Raw genomic sequence first — 16,585 nt, forward strand, 5'->3', positions numbered from 1 at the left:
AGAGGATTATTGTTTGTGTCACCTCAGATTTTTTTTTTGGACATAATTGAACTCTTTAAATTGGACCTATGTGGTATACTATTTAAACTTAAACTAAATACTGGCGTGAACTATTCGGTTTTATTGTATAGGCTTCCACATAATGTATGATGGTTCATTGCTGTAAAAACTATGAGCACTAGCATATGGATCTAGGGGCTAGTGCAGAAATCACAAAGGGTCATGCATATTAGATGCCAGGATCTGACATGAGGGCAATCATTTCCGGTTTGTGCCGTGACCATGTGGTTATGTCTTGGTAAAGGTCACCATATATTCAGCCATTCCGTGGGGCATGGTTGGAGGGTTGTGACACTGCATTCGCCAACGAAGAGAGAAACATCTAGGCCCTGATGTAGGGATAGCAACGGGGTTGTTCCAACGGAGCATGGGTGAACAGCTCAAACCCTGCGCAAGCAAAAATCCCCCGCTGACTTCACCCAGTGGACTCAAACATTCATTGGGCCAGGGGTTCCTAAACTATATTGGGAAGGCTCGCATGCACATGACTCAAGGTCCCATGAGGAATGGGAGCAAGAGAACAACACTGACCCTGCTCCACCAGTGGGGCTAGATTTCTCCCGCTAATGGCCCCATAGGGGAGAAAATTGGCTCTCTATTTGCCTCTAATAGATTGTTACTCATCAGGGAACAGGGGATGAGAGTCCATTGCCATCCCTACTCAGATGACTCAGATGTGACGGTGTGCTTCTATAAGATATACTCACTTGTCGTCTTTCAAGATATGACAGTGAGATCCAACTACCATTCATTGATCTCTCTATCTTAAGAACATTATTAGTGCAATAATATATATGCTCACTTGTCATGTTACAAGATATGACAGTCGAATCCAACTATTGTTCATTAATTGATTAATTATCTTAAGAATATCACTAGTACAATGATATATATGCTCAATTGCGGTGTTGTAAGGTACGATAGTCGGATCCTGTTACTGTTCATTGATTCTCTATCTTAAAAATATTGTTAGTACAATGATAATATGACAACCAGATCTAGCTACTGTTTATTCGTTCTCTATCTTAAGGATATCATTAGTACAATGATATATGTATTCTCACTTATCATGTTGTAAGATATGATAGCTAGATCTGGCTATTGTTCATTGACTATCTTAAGAATATCATTAGTACAACCACAATTTACTATATATAAACATGTCCATTTTGGCTTCAATCCTTCAAGGACATTGTAATACAAAGAACCCTATATCAAAGTTTTGCAGTGTCGACCTCCAAGCAGGGCAATTATCCCAAAGAAACTTGTGTTGAGAGTGTCATGGACGGTGCTTCTCCCCATTTGCTCATAGTCGACGATTCTCGTGTTGATTTCCTTGTTGCTTCCAGGGTCTTAAAGAGTTGCAACATTCAAGGTGATGTGGTTATTAGGAATTTCCATATTATTGTGTAATTAGTCTTTTATGATGTATTACTCTCCGAGTATGTTCATTTTCATTAGTATACCTATTTTTTTGCCAAGAGAGAATGTTAGTATGTAATAGTGATAGGGATATATACGATAGCAACACTTTATGTTCTTATGTAATGCTTAGGTTGACACTTTTTTATGTTAATCCGATGCACCATGAACTATGTGGTAAATAGGAAATTTGAACCATTTATGTAAAAACTATATATAGCAAATAGATTTTGCATGGTAATATCATATATAGGTCATGCTATTTTCCGGTCATCCATCCTTCTTTCCATTTGCCTAAGTGTTTTCATGTTGTTCTTTCTTTTTTAGTGACGGTTGTGGAGGGTCCCAAGCAAGCTTTGAAGTTCTTGGATGTGGTATCTCAATATTATTACACTAATAGAGAATCCATTTGTACAGACGGTTCACAACACCTGTGCGGGACATTTTTTTGAACCGTCTATGAAAAAGAGTTTGTACAAATCAGATTTGTATATATGGGTTTTGAACTGTTTGTACAAAGATTTGTACAGATGACTCGTGACTAGAGCTGTCTATACTATAGATTATCACAGACGGCTCCAGGTTTTGAGTCGTCTGTGATATAGGAATAGTTTCGAGCCGTCTGTGAAGATAGTTCAATACAGACGGCTCCAATTTTGAGCCGTCTATACTGTGTATTTGTACAGACTATTGTAGACATAGAACCGTCTGTAATGTGCATTTATACAGTACTGCATTCATATATTACTGAATATAAACTGACATATCAACAATAAATTATTCATGGATCATTTGCATTCAAACAACAACAGATCAAACAACATACACATATCATACACATAGCAATCGAACATCTTCATTCAATGTCACAAAGTCATACACATAAACAGAAGTAAAATATCAATATACAAATCCTCACAACATTGCAAACCATTCTTCATTCTTCATTCTTGAGTCAACCCCGTGCCTGACAATAAACCAATAAATCAGCTTTAGCACACTAAATTAAAAGAAAGTAATGAGTTCATTTGCTTTATTTTCTATGTCATTAGCCATAAAGGTATAATACATCAATAGACTGTAAGATACAAGCATTTTCAATATATTGAAATGTCCAGCTTCTATTGAGATTACAAACCATATCTCCTAAAGTTGTCGCCTAAGTGTTTTCATGTTTTTCTTTCTTTTTGAAGTGACGGTTGTGGAGGGTCCCAAGCAGGCTTTGAAGTTCTTGGATGCGGTATCTCAATATTATTATACTAGAATGTACTTACTTCTTTAAGTTAAAGTGGTTATTTACTATGTTTGACTTGTTCGTCTTCGAAAACTTTGGACATAGAAACATGACATGAACTTGATTTTGACTGACTGTTGTATGGCTAATATGACTGGCTATGATCTACTTATGGTAGTGAAGGTAAGTTCTTTTTGAAGAAAAAAACTTTGCACAATTTTGCAGTTTTTTTGTTGAACATGTACTTTGGTGTCTCTAAATATTTAAAGCCTTATTAATTAATAACCAAATTTGTTTTTCTCATTCAGAAATGACCCAAGTCGAAGCACATCCCAATGGTGATTGCATGCTCCGACAGCATCTCGGAAAGGATCAATAAGTGATGAGTAAAAACAAAACTATCAAATCATTGAATTAGTTAAATATTTTTTATCTAATTATAAGTACATTACTCAGATTGAGTTAGATGCATTTTTTGTATGTAGGTGCTTGGATGGATGAGCAAAGCATTTTATCTTGAAGCCTGTAAAAGTTGGCGATGTGCCTCACATTCTGAGCTGCATTTGATGAGCAAGAGGGAGGCAATGAATAAAGATAGAATGCAACTCTCACGTGGGATTATCTGCTGAGTTTTATCTATAAATCATTGTTTAGATGTGACCATGTATGGTCTTGGTTTTGTTATCAGTTTTGTTTGATCTGTTGCAAACTTCTATAAGTTATATATATGATTATGGAATATCAACACTATCTTTTTGCCAATGCATTTTTTATTGTTTCTTGTCTTCTGGATTTCGAGCATTGCTTGTTTCTTTCATGACACACTAACTCCTATTTCATCATTCAATTGCTTGGCACATCAAATTTTATCCTACAAAAACATGCATTTAATATCTAAAACATAAACCAAGGTGTAGCATTGGAGAGGCCTAAATCATCTCAAAATTACCGTTTTTTCTGCTTGGTTGCATATACTCTTACGTTGGTCCTTGATTTCCATGCTGGAAAGCGCAGACACTTTTGATTTCAATTAATTCTGTGTTGTGTTATAATCTTTGGCATTTCATTTGGACAAGCAACCTCTACAAAATTTATGTGCACCCATGATTGCCTTTTATCAAAGTAGACACCCATGGAAATAGATATTTTCTAAGGCGGTTCCTTATGTGAACCGCATGTGAAAATGGAGTTATTTTTACAGACGGTTCACATAACGAACCGCCTGTGAAAATTAGTTTCCATATACGGTTCACATCCGCACGGAGCCACAGCCGAGTACTTAGGCGGTTTGTCATATGAACCGCCAGTAAAAATGAAACCTAGGTGTCTCAAAAATAGCTTTTGTAGTAGTGTGAGCAGAGCGGAGAATGATGTCACACAAAGCAGACGCCATATTATCTTTTTTTTTCATTTATTTGTGCCGGAAGGTAGTGCTATTCAAATAGGCCATGGCTACTGGACCGGTCGAAGGCACGGCACTGTATGCATGGCCTAGGCATGGCACGGCCTCAGGGGTAGGCGGGCTAGGCTGGCACAACCTGGTTTAGACGAGTTAGCACAGACACGGCCCGGCATGGGCACGGGCATGACTTGCTCTGCCCCATTGCCCTGCCACGCTGTCGTGTCGCCCCGTCCCCAGCCGCCCCACCCCGCATCCTGGTCGCACCGCCCCCCGTGCCGCTACCTCACCATGCCGCCCTGCCCTACCGCCCAGTCTCCCTGCCCCCACAGTGCTGCCTCGTCCTGTTGCCGTGCCACCCCATCGCCCGATCGCCCTGTCCCACCCCACCGCTCGGTTGCCCTACCCCTACGCTACCCCGCCTTCTCACCATGCCCGCCGGGCTAGCCGTGCCACAACAATACCCGGGCTGACCCAGCATGGCATGATAGCTGACGGGCCGTGCCCACTACTATATAAATGATTTAGTGGGACACCCATGTACAGATGGTTACTATGGAGCTGTTTGTGCAAAGATTATCACAGACGACTCTAAATAAGAACCTCTATAATAATGATGAGATGCCTCTAGAAGTGGTGGGACGCTTTTAGTACAGACGGTTTCCATTGAGAACCGTCTGTAATCTTAATACAAATGGCTTGTATTTAGAGCCATCTGTAATAAAACGAATATCACAGATAGCTTCAAATAGAAACCGTCTGTACTATTATTACAGACAGCTCGTATTTACTATTAGTACACTTGAAGGGCATGTATTTCTGCAGGTTGTAACACACTTATGCCTAGTTTGGAGCGTTCCGTTTGAAAAATCGACAGAATTAGTCCTTGAATATGTGTAGAAATTGAAAAGAAGACATCGATGTGTTATTTCATACCTCAAGATCATTGAACCTAACAGTGTCTCCGTCCGATCTGAATGTGTGCATGAAAGTAAGAACATAAAATGAACAGAGATTGTTGTCAGGTGCCTGCTTCATACACATCAAGAGGAAAGGATTCGTCAGTGGAATGAATAAAACCTTTTTATTCAGTAGGAAATGCAAGACATGAATATGGATTGTGTACCGAAAAGTTTGTTTTTACCTCATACTGCTTCCTGAATGGAAAATGGATAACACTCTTTTTGCAGTATCTTGTGTACACCCTGTACGTGAATATGAATAACAATTAATCTTAGATGCAATCATCGAGTAGATTAAATCATTGAGTTAACCTATTTAGCATGTCGATGAGGTGTTGGTAAGTTGTTTTATCTCTCTTTTGTGAGTCCAAGACAATGATGTTGCTCAAGTCTAGGTGGATGACAAAGAGGATCCAATGAAAACTGCAGAATATGTCACCATAGCAAATTAGTACTAGAATTGAGTTGTCCATAAAATGAGGACACCCTGGCATGCAAACGCGTACTCATAGCTGTAGGGTAAGAGTATGAATTTCTTGTATTGGTGGTGAAGCAGACACTTCAATAAGTAGTCCTTAGTGAAGTCTGGATTCTTCGTTACAAGTTTCTGGTTCACAAGTCCAGGATCTATGAATCCTACTTTCTTATCTAAGTCTTGTTTGTATGTTTGGATCTCCATTCTACAAAAGAGATAAGTTAGCTATGCAATTTCAAGGTATATGATCATATAATATGAATTATACGCATAAGTCACTTACAGAGTTCATGCTCTAACTATAGCCACATCGAGGGCATCTTCTTTGTACAGTTCATACAAGTGCAAGAATTCCAACTAGAAGAAGTCGTCCCCGTTGAGGAAATATTCATCTTTGTATCTTACGGGAAATGCCTGAAAACCCTGCTTGGACTACTCCAAGTACCGCTGATGTAATCGGTGCATTTGAGTTGTAAGATTCTTTCTATATCTAGTTTGACCAAAAGTTTGCTCAACTCAAACGGTCATGTAACATCCAACTTTGATATATCCACTCCCATAGTAAGCCATGCTAGTTTGATGTTATTCTTGAACAGCAAGGAAGTCTGCAATGCTTGGAGCATCCTTAATGATTGGGCCTGGTTTTCTCGTAGACCACTTGTTGCTAATGCATTCATAGTCAGTCGAAGGCTTACTTGAAGCCGCCCCTGTCTGTTTAGCTTTGGCCATTTGAAAATTTTCAAGGCATCTTCTGACACAACAGGCTTCGGTAGAGGTGGTGGATGATGGAAATGAGATGTGACACTTACATCCACAATCTTTTTGGTTTCCTCAGTAGTGAGTGAATAGACATCTTTGGATTCCACCAACTTCTTAGATGCCGCCAACTTCTTAGATGATGTCATTTGCTTGGATGTTGCAGAACCTGATCTTGTTTTCAGAGCTGATGGATGGCTTCTTGATGGTGCTAGCTTCTTGAGCGATGGACTTCTTCTAGGCGATGGCTGAGGAGGTGGACTTCTTTTGGGAGATGGCTGAGGAGAGGGAGATCTTCGAGGTGACGTCAGCCCGGGGTGTAGTGGAGAGTGGAGATTCTCGAGAGTTATCCCTGGTGGAAACACTATGTAGACCTTCTCCCACGCGATGAATGTGTGCTCGTTCTCTCCTATAGTGTCCGGCCCCCTCCTCTGTGGGGTAGTCCACCTCAACATGGCAGTACTGGTTAATTGTCTCGTCTACTTCGACCACAGTGTAGCCCTCTGGTATCGGATGTCCGTGCAAATATTCATAGGAGCTGCGAGGATAAGCCACGCCGAAAGTCACCTTGATGGTAATGTTCCTAGCACCAATGTGTAGTTCACACGGTGTTCGTGCTGTGATGAGGTCCACAGCATAAGTGATGGAGTCAACTCCTAGAACTCCTGTGGATGCATAGCTACTTCGATGACCACTAGGGCTGGAGCGTGCAACATTAGGAGATGTTGTTGGCCGTTCCTATTCACTCACAATGGCACCCCATTCACGCATGAGGGCTTATCGTACTGCTTGTGCTATTTTTTCTTTTGTCTGTTTCCTCTCCTTTTTTAGCGCTTGTTCAAGTATTTTCATCATCCTAGCTTATTCTACCTCTCGTTCTGCATCTCACTCTGCTTGGGATCACTTTCGACTCTTGTAACTGTCGACGTCACCAGGGAATCCATATTTCAACCCATCACACCAAAGCCTCGTGTGCAACCACCGTGCTCCTTATTTCCCAGGGCCAAGGTGAGCTCATCTCTATCCCTTTCTGGCTTAAAAGAGTCTTGTGCAGACTACTCGTGGGCTTCTACAAGCTTTTTTGCTAGATCTTGCATCACTTCTGGGTCTTTGGAGGTCGTAAAGCATAAGTTTCTATCAGACGAGTAAGAAGCACCCCTCCCAAGAAGGAAGTGTGTCAATCGTTTTCTCCAGCCCTCCGTCTCAGGCGTGACACCTCTCTCTCTCGCAGTTCATCTAGTTGTTGTTGCCACTGCCTTTCTTTCCTCGCGTACCCACGACTGCCAACTTTGTGGGGGTACATATTCTTCTTCGAGTTTGCTTTGTTCACCCTACTCAACCTTTTGTGCTTCTTTCGATAACTTGTACTCTGCAAAGGCTTACCAATGATCTTGCAGTTGCGGTCATTTGTGGAAATATGGCATTGTACCTTTCTACACATACATTCTATTTAGTGTCCCCTTCTCATTCTTAAATGAAAGGCCTATTTTCGTTAGCATCTTATGCTTAACTACTTCCATATCTGTCTATTCAGGGAAGTTGAACTTCTCTAATATCTTGGGCCACAAGATGTCGTTCTTGATCGAATCAGGAACCATGTGCGGATCACCTCGTTCGACAGTCCACAATCTGTAGCTGATGGACATGTGATCCTTAATAGTAATCTCACATACTGACTTGTATGGCCCCAGAATTCACTAGTGCAGTTGGCTCCCCTACTGGTGAAATCTCTGTGATCACAAATCATCTCATAGGAATCTTCAAGGGACCTCAGACACAATGCCACTCCTGGGATTGCTCATTGTCATGACCCTCGGAGCATCAAGCATCTGCGCATAAGTAAAAAAACTATTGGGAACCTATACGATAATATGTAGAATAGATGCATTCATCTACTTATGAATTACCTCATTGTCTCCACATGAGTCTGTTTGGTCCAGGTTGAGGTAGTGGCTCAGGCTACCTTCTTCGATGTTTGACGACGGCGCTACATTTCCTTCTAGCACCTGGGCTGGATCGGCGGTTGGTGATGCCATCCCTTCTTGGGAGTTCTGCATACGATGACGAGCAGTTGAGTATTCTACATATAAAGAGCAGAGGAAGGAGGGAGATAGAGATAAAGCCGACGAGGGAGGGAGGGAGCTTGTACAAAGAGTGAGATAACCATGAAAGAGTCGATAGATAGAATGCATACACATATAATATTGTAAATGAGTACGTTACGAACACATTTAACAAAAAACGTCATATCTTACATAGCAAAATAGGCATAAAGTACTGACAGTTGACACATTGACCTTATAAGCAACATCATCTTACATAGCAAAATAATGATGATTACAACCAGAATTAGGATTATGACATCTTTACATGTGAAATCACACTTCTTCTTATTTTCAAAGTTAGCCAATTTTAGCTCGGCTTGGATGACTTGACTATTGTATGCCGCAATAGCTTCATATTTGAACTTGTATCCTTTGTAACATGCTCCTTTGAATTCATTAACTTGTGCATGGCATTCCTCCTAAATGGAGAACACTCCACTTTGCCGATCACGATGAACAACATACCATGTCATAGCAGTCCTAAATTTCAGAGAATATGCAAAAATGATATACTACAAACCACACTAACACCAAAGACTATGCATGTAGAATTCATGAGCCAAAAATTATAATTCTAAAACAACCTTGAAAAAACTGCACCCTCTCCACAACCTAATCAAACTGAGTGTCATCATAGTAAAACCATTTGCTACTGAAGAACATGAAACTAACAAGTCATGTGTATGTTCCACACATAGAAAAACAAGAAACAATGCAGAAAACCAGGAGTCTATATTAAAAACACATTATTTTAAGTTGGCTATATTCATACATGTTAAACTCTCTTTTGGACTAAATCAACAAATATATTGCATTGGTGATATGCATGTGTAATTACATTGCAATATCGATTTACATTGTCATATGATTGATTCTATTAAACACAAGAACTCTCTTTACAACTAAATAAACCAATCTTTCTATTCAGTGGGCAATATCCACACATTATTTCTCTCTTCGAATATGTCAATGATGTACCGATGCTATACCATTTGATAGCATATCAACAAATTTGAAAATAAAAAAGATGATTCAGTTACCCCAACAATCACCACTGGAACCCCCTCTTCTCTCCTCCTCTAATCCAACATTCCAAGCTAATGTGGTCCTCATGATCAACCAGTTACCCCGACAATCACCACTGAAACCCCCTCACAGCTCAAATCAGTCAAATGCAGCGCACAATTAAAGCTCAAAATGGCCAGTACCTACAAGACGGCAAGGGTTTGGGCGGCGGGGTGCGTCGGCTAGGCGTCGAGGAGGACAGGAATGGCGCTGGGTAGGAGGACAGTGACGGAGTCGGGGAGGAGTACGAAGGGTAGGAGGACAGTGACGGAGTCGGGGAGGAGGACGAAGGCTCGAGGAGGATAGGGACAGCGGGCATGGGCTCATCGGCGTCGGGAGGCGTTTTGATGGAAGGCAGAGGGAAGGGGAAAATTTTCTAAGTGTCAAAGGGCATAGGGTGTCAAGCCATTTTATAGGAGAGGACTTTCATTGCTGGCTCATATGACCACCGGCAGTGAACTACCTTAACAGACGGCTTAAGAGGACTACCGGCAGTGAAACTACTTTCACTACCAGCCTAATAAATCCACCGACAGTGAAAGTAGTTTCACTGCTGGCCTAATATGTCCACCGACAGTGAAACCTCTTTCACTGCTGGTGTCGTGGGGTGCAAAAAATTTGTTTTAGCTTCGCGCGCGTGTAGAGACTCGAACCCATGACCTACACCAAGTAAGACAGAATAAACCTCTACGATGCTCAAGTGATTTCGATTGAGTTTATACTATCTATATGTATTAACATTTTGTTGACCTAAAATCCTAATACATATTTATTTAAATTTGAACTTGCTATATACCAAAATTCAGTTTTGTATATACCTAAATTTCCTAGTTTATTTTCTAATTCAATAAAAAATTAAAATAAATATGTTCATACCTAAGTTTCTATATTGGGGCTTGCTACTTAATTAAAAAAATATAACTGGAGCTTCCTATATATCTTAATTTTATCGACAAATATTTTAAATCATTAAAAGTTAAAAATAAATATGCTCATAATTATAGGTAATTCATTAAAAATAAAAATAGTAATACATAGTGATAGTGCTAGCTTGTGCTATTGGTAATTCATTATTAAAAATAAAAAATTAATATGCTCAATAATAAAGACATCTTCCACCATAAACTACAAATTAAAGCTTCCATAACAAAAGTGAGGTATAATTGCATCTAAAAAAATTCATACATAGTAATTAATACAATTTAGCTACTTTGTCTTAACGATTTGCCCTTCATTATGATCACGGCGTACATATGGAGGTTTGTAAGTGTCTTCCTTGGGACCTAGGTCGATGTCCTCTCTGAAAGGTGGTAGCGCATTGAATTGATTGTAGTCTTCCTCTTCAACAATACTCTCCACTCTGACAATCCTTCTTTTTCCTCAAAGAACCATGTGACGCTGCTCCTTATTAGCCGGGTCCGGGTCCTTTACATAGAAGACTTGCGTAACATCATTCACAAGTATGAATGGTTCTTCTCTGGATCCAATGATTTTTTGGTCCACTGTAGTCATACCGTACTTGTTGATCTTCACACCCCCTAGGAGTCTAACCTATTGGCACCGGAAAAGAGGAACCTTTAACACTTCATAATCGAGCTCCTAGATCTCCTCTACGAATCCGTAGGTCTCCCTATTTCCATTGCAGTCGTAGGCATTTATATGGACACTGATATTTTGGTTGGCGCTGTTATTATCCTGAGCTCTCGTATAAAATGTATAGCCATTTATATCATATTCGAGGATTGTAGTTGACAGTTCGTGAGCCAACATAGTCAACTAAGCACACTATCTGCTTATACATCACCTGTCTACATAACCAGGCACCAAAATGATCTCGGTGCTCTTGCGCGATCCAAACATCGGACTTCCCTGGGTTTCTGGCGCATAGCATCTTCTGGTGTTCTTCGACATATGGGTCCACTACAACTGATTGTTGCATAACTGTGAAATGTGCTTGCGTGAATGAAACGGGGTCATTAGTACGAAACGAGTTTGCACCTATCGTCCCTTTGCCTATAGCCTCCCCTCATGGCGAGATACAGGCACACCAATCGATTTGAGATTTATGTAGTCAACGTAGAAATCAATGACCTCCTCGGTTCCCCAGCCCTCAGCCATGCAGCCTTTCAGTCGATTTCAGTTACAAACATATTTCTTCAGAACTCCTATGAATCTCTCAAAATGGTACATCTGATGCAGAAATATGTGAACAATGAGATGCACCATGATATCAAAAAATGATGGAGGGAACAACGCCTCAAGCTGTGATAGAGTCTTGACCATGTCTTCCTGTAGCTTATCTAGCTTGGTCGGATCGATGGCCTTCTATGATATCGCGTTGAAGAACGAACATAGCTTTATGAATGGGTTTTGAGCCTTCGGTGGTAGAATACCTCTAATTGCAATTGAAAGCATTTGTGTCATCATCACATGACAATGATGAGACTTCATGCCAGTTAATTTCAAATCTTTCATATTTACTAGTCTCTTTATGTTAGCGAAGTAACCGGATGGAACTTTGATTCCATGCAAGCACTTGCACATTGTAATTTTCTCCGTCTTGCTCAGACTGTAGATAGCGGGACAAAGATATTTGTTGCCTTTTTCCATATCTTCGGGATGTAGATCATGTTTGAGTTTCAAACATTTCAGGTCCCTCCATGCTTGGAGTATATCCTTTGTTTTGCTAGATATGTCTAGTAACATATCAATCAAGCTATCACACACGTTCTTCTCAATATGCATGACATCGATTGCGTGTCGAACCACAAATCTGGTCAATAAGCTAAGTCATAAAAAACAGATTTATTTTTTAACATAGGAGCTCTAAGATTAGATTTCAGAACTGGTGTACTCCCACGTCCCTTTCCAAGGATAACCCTATGTTCCTTTACCAACTCATATACATGTCTCCCAGTGCGATACTTAGGAAGTGATCGAGTCCCAACTTTTCCATCAAAAGCTCTCATGTTGCTGCGGTACGGATCATCCTTGCGTAGAAATTTACAATGACCTAGGTACACCATTTTTTGGCTTTTCTTCAGCCACAAGCTCTCTGTTTTATCCAAACAATGCATACATGCACAATAGCCTTTGACAGTCTGGTCCGATAGGTTGCCAATGGCTGGCTAATCCTGGATTGTTATGAATAGCATTGCACACATATCCACCAGCAGCTTAGGCGGCCAGCATGGAGAACCTAACAACATATTCGACGAGGGTGATTTCACAGCCAGTAGCCCCTCACCCAGGCAATCACCTGCCTTAGCAGCAGCACCTATAGCATTGCGGGCGAGGAACTCCCATAGCACCATAGGTGGCCAGGTACCGACCACATAGGGCAAAAGAGAGACTGGCAGACACGCATCACCAAGAAGCACACCACCGTGTGGCCCCTCTAGCACCAACATGGGCGAAAGCATCACCGGCTAAGAATCTGGTAGGACGCCGCAGACATCCGTCAGCATCAAAGAGGTCGCCTGCTCCAGCATCACCCTCCGACATCTCAACAATGGTCTTAACGACAAGTGCAGAGTTGCATGTATTATTGTTATAATCTCTGTATCTTCAGCGATAACCTTCTCAGCCATACACACAAGGATCTCATCCACAACCCTATCCAATTTACTGTGAGCCATGGATCTACACTTCACATTTATAGCCTCCTGAATAAGCAATTCTTCCTGCATATCATTATCTCCAGAAGGTTGTCCATCAGAAGATCCGCTAAAAGACTTTCCTGATTATCCTTGTTCTTGGGCCCCTTGTTTCCATGATCATCATGGTCCTTCTCCTCATCTTGCTAGGTAACACTGTCCTGGTCCTCTCCTTCCACAGGACCAACACCAGACTTAACAGATGGCAAAACCTTGTTCACCTTAAAGAAAATTTCATAAATCGCATCACCAATAGTAATATCCATGGCATCCGGGATCTTGTTGACATCGGTCACTGCTACACAAATACGAACCACCCCGTCTTTTTAAGATGGACCATATCAACCTTCTGGGTCGCTACCAGGATTGAGCCCACAGCCTAGAGCAGTAGAAAAGACCGTATTTCATACGGAACTCCATAAACATTGACCTAAACATACTGTAAATATTGGCATGGTTCTATTTTCTGGTTCTATTCCTTAAATATCATGACCCCCTCTGCATTGCCAGTCCTGATCTCTTTGATTGCCACCATACGCTGCAACTTGACATGGCAAGGGAAAGAGGGCATTGAGGAGTGAAATGTTCCTCCTCGCAAATCTAACAACATAAGATGATCTGTTTCTTACCCTTATTGTTCTAACCGGAATCCTCGTTCTTCTCCAAAAACCGCTTGCGGCCATAATCAGCAATCTTGTGAACATCACTGCCCGCCTTGTCATTACGGTCCTGACCTTGATTAGCCTTGACATTAGTGCTATTGATGTTGTTTGCCGGCGCCTGGGGCGGAGGCAGAACATCAGCGCGACCTCCACGGCCACGACTGCCACCACCCTGCCAGTTCTCCCACTGCCCCTCATAGCGCCCACGCCCATAGGATGAGAAGAAACGGGGTGGTCTTGATCTGCCACCCCCCATTTCCTCGTCTAGTGTCACGGCCACCATGGCCGCCACCAGATGAGGCGCCGCCACCTTCATTGCCGCTATGGCCACCACCGCAAACATCACTACTTCTACCGCCGCCTCCACCATTGCCAGGGTGACTCTTGCATCCTCCAGCTCCACCATTGCTTGCTTGTTAGAGGCATGTATACATCGACAGCCACACGTCGTCCCACGCCACACGATTTATTGCGGGATTCGGTTAATGACCCTATGCTTCTGTTGTCCGGGCACAAAATCTCTTTCCCCATTTCTTCATTGCTTCCGTTTCGCACCAAGATCCAATCAATGGGCAGCGGCTGCTGCTGCTACTCTTCCACCGCAAGTAGCAGCATGATCCCTAGGATCAGACTAATAATTATTAGGTATGTTTGGGGTCTCCAGCTTGTGAGATCATTGTTGATTTTATTGTCCAGTCCTATCATTAGTATAGAAGCATCATATTTCTGCCGTCTGAATTGAGAACGCTGCTTCTTTCAGAATAGTACGAATCACCTTTTAATCTGGTTTTCACTGCGTGGTCACTACACGAAACAGAAGACTAATAAATAGCGTATGTTCCATGTTCTCTTGAAACTTTTGAGATCCTTCATCGTTGCTAATCAGAGTTGGTGTTCTTGGGGCATGAACAATGGTTTTGTCAGATACATATAACCTTATCGGCTGCAGTGTTAAATATACAGTGGTAGCTAAATTGACAAGACAAGCCATCAAGATTGTTGGAATAACGCTCAACACCGCGACAGCTAACATTTTCACAATGTTGTAGCGTAGAAATGACATACATGCCAGTGGCGACGGCCATGCTTTGATCTAAGGAGAGGAGGCGCCCTCGGAAAGTGTTAGCAATTGAAGCAAGGGGTCCTGAGAATTCTCGGACCCAGACACTTTAGTATATAGTAGTTGATACCAAACTGTTCACGGGACTAGGAAGCAAAGACTGTAGTCTCTCCTCATTCAGTTTCTGCACTTTCCATTTGCTCTAATTTAGGGACAATTTTTAGTCAGCTATTCTCGTATGGAACTACAAATTGTTGCTTTTTTCTTAAGGACCACCCCTGTCAATATCTCTACTACTGTAAAAAAATATTATAATCAAAACTATTTTGCCAGCTGGAGAAGAGTGGAGGAGGACCAAATCATGGATCTAACAGCGGACTTCCCACAGTCAATCGGCTAGTTGAGCTACTGCGGCTAATTAAAATAAGAAGTCAAGAACATTAGATGATTAGGGCGCGTGTGTGGATGGTGTGGTTGCTTTTGTTGATCCTTTGTGCAGGTTTTCAGGGTGGGAAGCCATGAGCAAACATTTTGCCTGGCTTGCTAGTACTAATATTGTTGACTCCCTCGGGTGCTATTACCTCTCTGGAGGCGACATTATTGCGTCTACTCCATCTTAGATGCTTTTCTGGGTGAAAACCCTTTTCGGGTGTACAGACGGGCGATGGTAGCATCGATGTCATTACCTTCCTGAAGGTGTCGCTTCGAGAACGGCTTCTTCTGTAGGTTCATCCCTACGTCCTCATTTTGCGGCTCTTCGCTGGTTTTGGCGCTTCTCGACAGCAATTTATCCCAATGCGTGCTCCTCTGTAATGTCGCGTTGCCGACTTGTGTGACAGAGAGGTTCGGCGTGGGAGCAAGGCTCCACCGACCGAATTGTGTTGTGACGACGTGGGAGCAGGGCTCCGCCGATTGAGTTGCGGTGGTGTGGGAGCGGGGCTCCATGGACCGAGTTGTGAGAGAGTCAACCGTTTGGTTGGGTAGCGCGCGAGTTGAGTTAGGTTGGGTTTGTCTGGTTGTGTCTTCTAGAGTGGGCGTCTGTTTTTGAGTTGATGTTGTATTGTCATCTCAGGGTTGTCTGTCAGTTTTCTTTTAAATTGTGTAGTTGTGAGGTTTTCGAGCCTGATTTCCTTTATAAACTGGGTCAATTCTCTTCTCTATGAAAAAATCGGTAATGTTCTTGCCGTCCTTTCGAAAACAACATTAGATGATTAGGTTAGGAATAGCAACTATGTATTCGATAGTAGTTCCAGGGGTAATATATAGATACATAAGGGAGTAGAGGATAAGGACTATGTATTCCTAACACCCCCATCAAATGCAAGACGTATGTAATAGCGTTGTATTTGAAAGAGGTGGCACGAAGTAACAAACTTAGACTAATAGTCTGATACATCCAAAAATTGTCTCTTCAAAGCCGTCGTAGAGTGAAATCTTGTAATCCTGTCGAATCAAGCCAAAAAAAGTGTATAGTGAAACACAAGAGTAGAGTTGTGATGATAACAACAAAATAGTGCATTTGGTCAAGAATCACAACAAAACGATGATGCGTGATGATGCGGACATGTGTGCGCTAGTGGCAAGTCACGGACAGGTGGAGCAATGGCGGCACGGACGACGGGGCTAGAGCGGCTCATCGGGCGGATGACGCAAATCGGACAGAGGCTGGAAGCTAGCGGGTTAGCCCATGCCAGGACGGGTGGCACGATGGGATGCCGAATGGGAAGGC

General features: G+C 42.0%; 1 pseudogene; it reads left to right on the forward strand.

The window, feature by feature from the left end:
* The first annotated feature begins 1,341 nt into the window (after window positions 1-1,341).
* LOC133895259 (two-component response regulator ORR12-like) lies at window positions 1,342-3,283 on the forward strand (annotated as a pseudogene).
* Window positions 3,284-16,585: the final 13,302 nt, after the last annotated feature.

The sequence above is a fragment of the Phragmites australis genome, chromosome 16 (assembly GCF_958298935.1).
Source record: "Phragmites australis chromosome 16, lpPhrAust1.1, whole genome shotgun sequence".
Lineage (NCBI taxonomy): Eukaryota > Viridiplantae > Streptophyta > Magnoliopsida > Poales > Poaceae > Phragmites > Phragmites australis.